At 46.5% G+C, this 2,638-nt stretch overlaps 1 pseudogene; it reads left to right on the top strand.

Annotated features, from left to right (window-relative positions):
- Positions 1 to 2,638, top strand: LOC125192401 (G-type lectin S-receptor-like serine/threonine-protein kinase LECRK3; annotated as a pseudogene).

Genomic DNA, 2,638 nt, shown 5'->3' with positions numbered 1-2,638 from the left:
ATGGTCAGTAGTAGCCTCAAACCAATACTCAGAAAAACAGCAATGTCCAACCACACAATCTTGTTTTCTCCTCCTCGTTTCTACAGCAGCAGAAGCCCAAACAGGATCATCCAACATCACCTTAGGCTCTTCCCTCACACCCACCTCCAACTCCTCCTGGCTTTCCCCCTCCGGCGTCTTCACCTTCGGATTCTTCCCCCAACACGTCAATGGCTACGCTGTCGGCATCTTTCTTCCCGACAAAACCGTCGTCTGGACAGCAAATAGGGACACCAACCCGACCGTCCCTGACGATGTCATCTCCCTGCTACTATCTACCGACGGCAGGCTAATATTGCGCCGGAGGCAAGGCCCAGATGTAGAGGTCATCAGCCCCTCCACAACCATCGCGTCAGCATCAATGCTCGACAATGGCAACTTTGTTCTCTATGATTCCGAGTCCAGAATCATCTGGCAGAGCTTCGACAACCCGACAGACACCCTGCTCCCCGGACAGCGCCTCCTGGAGAGGGAAGAGATCGTCTCCAGCGCCTCGGAGACAGACTACGGGAGAGGGAGTTCAGGCTGAAGATGCAACGTGATGGAAACCTCGTGCAGTATCCTGTCAACACGCCGGACGCACCAGCTTACGCTTACTATGGATCAAAAACAAACACAGATGGTAACGTCTCTCTCAACCTCGACAGGGACGGCCGACTCTATGTGTTGCACAACGATAGAGTGACTCTGCTGAATATATCCAATGGTGGACTGCCTACGCAGGGATCCATCAATTTTATGAGGCTCGATGTCGGAGGAATCTTCCGCATCTATTCTCTCTCCCTCGGTGATCTCAACTTGACCAGGAGATGGTCCTCCACGGAGGACGAGTGTGCTCCCAAAGGTATCTGCGGAATCAACGCCTTCTGTATTCTGATAGATAGTGCGCCAGAATGTCAGTGTCTTCCCGGTTTCGTCTTTGTTCAGTCCGGCTGTTCAAGAAACTTCTCGGTGCAGGGCTGTTCCAAAACGGACAATAGACTTATGTACGATATGAGAACAGTCGAAAACACCGTATGGGAGGATAGCTCGTATGAGATCTTGCAAATGATGATGAATGAAGAAGAGTGCAGCAAAGCATGCCTCGATGACTGCAACTGTGAAGCAGCCTTCTATAAAGACGGCCAATGCAAAAAGCAGAGGCTTCCGTTAAGATATGGAAGAAGGTATCTAGAAGACTCAGACGTAGCTGCTCTCATTCGCTTCGGTACAAACACAGTACCTGACATTGGAGGCGATTCGGACCGTAAAAGAATCATCAAGAATGAGGGGCGTATGGACATCCTCATCATCGGAATTGTTCTCATGTCCATAGGCGTCTTGACTTTGTCAATTTCTGTGATATTTGTACGCCAGAGACGGAAGGACTACATGAAGATTAGTAAGGAAGCTGGAGATAGCTTTGTCGAGGGCATTTCGCTGCAAGTGTCACATTCGAGCATCTGTCCGAAGCAACAAACGGCTTCAAGGAAGAGGTGGGGAGAGGAGCATCTGGCACGGTGTTCAAAGGGGTTATGCAGAATGGCCTGAAAATGGTGGCGGTGAAGAGGTTGGAGAAGGAATTCGCACAAGGAGAAAGAGAGTTCCAGACAGAGTTGAAGACGATTGGAAAGATGTATCACTGGAACCTAGTCCAGCTCTTAGGTTACTGCTTTGATGGAGACAACAAACTACTGGTGTTTGAGTATATGGAGACAACAACGGATCCCTTGCAAACATACTTTTCAATCAAGAGAAACGACCAAACTGGGAGGAACGGATGGATATCGCTCGAGATGTATCGAGAGGGATACTGTATCTGCACCAAGAGTGCGAGACGCAGATCATTCACTGCGATATAAAACCTCAGAACATACTAATGGACAATAACTGGCGTGCAAAGATATCTGATTTTGGGCTGGCAAAGCTACTGAAACAAGATCAGACTAATACAATTACTGGGATAAGAGGCACTAAGGGCTATGTTGCACCAGAGTGGTTCCAAAAGCAGCCGATCACAGTGAAAGCTGATGTGTATAGCTTCGGAGTGATGCTATTGGAGATCATATGTTGTAGGAAGTGTGTTGATTCGAGCAAGAATGAGGATGAGGCAATTCTTGAGGAATGGGTTTACGACTGTTATGCAACAGGGAAGATTCGGAGTCTGGTGGGGGATGAAACGGTGGATGAGAGTGAAGTGGAGAGGATGGCAAAGATATGGATATGGTGTGTGTGCAGTCTGAGCCGTCGCTACGTCCAAAAATGAAGAACATTTTGCTAATGTTGGAGGGTATTGTCTACATTCCTGAACCTCCTAGTCTTACTTCTTTTTCTTAAGTTCCATCTAGCTTTACTATGAGTGTGCTCTCTCTATTCATGAACTAATGACCTTGGTTGATTTGAAACAAGTTTTAATAAATTGATTGAGTCATGTATTGAAAGTTAAATGTAATGTGTTGTGAGTGCAATGAGGGTGGGTGTCTGTTAAAATTGAGAATCAAAATTTAATTGTTTAGGAGTTAGTTTAGCTGTTTTTTCTAGCTTTAATATCGCAATGTATTGTAATTTGTACTCTCCCAAAATATAGTCATTAAAGATATTTCCCTCTTTTCTCCCTTCA

This window comes from Salvia hispanica, chromosome 2, assembly GCF_029641045.1.
Source record: "Salvia hispanica isolate PSC_SH4W2 chromosome 2, Shi_PSC_v1, whole genome shotgun sequence".
NCBI classification, from domain to species: Eukaryota; Viridiplantae; Streptophyta; class Magnoliopsida; order Lamiales; family Lamiaceae; genus Salvia; species Salvia hispanica.
Note: the sequence above shows the minus strand (reverse complement) of the source record. Positions and strands in the feature narration are given on the sequence as shown.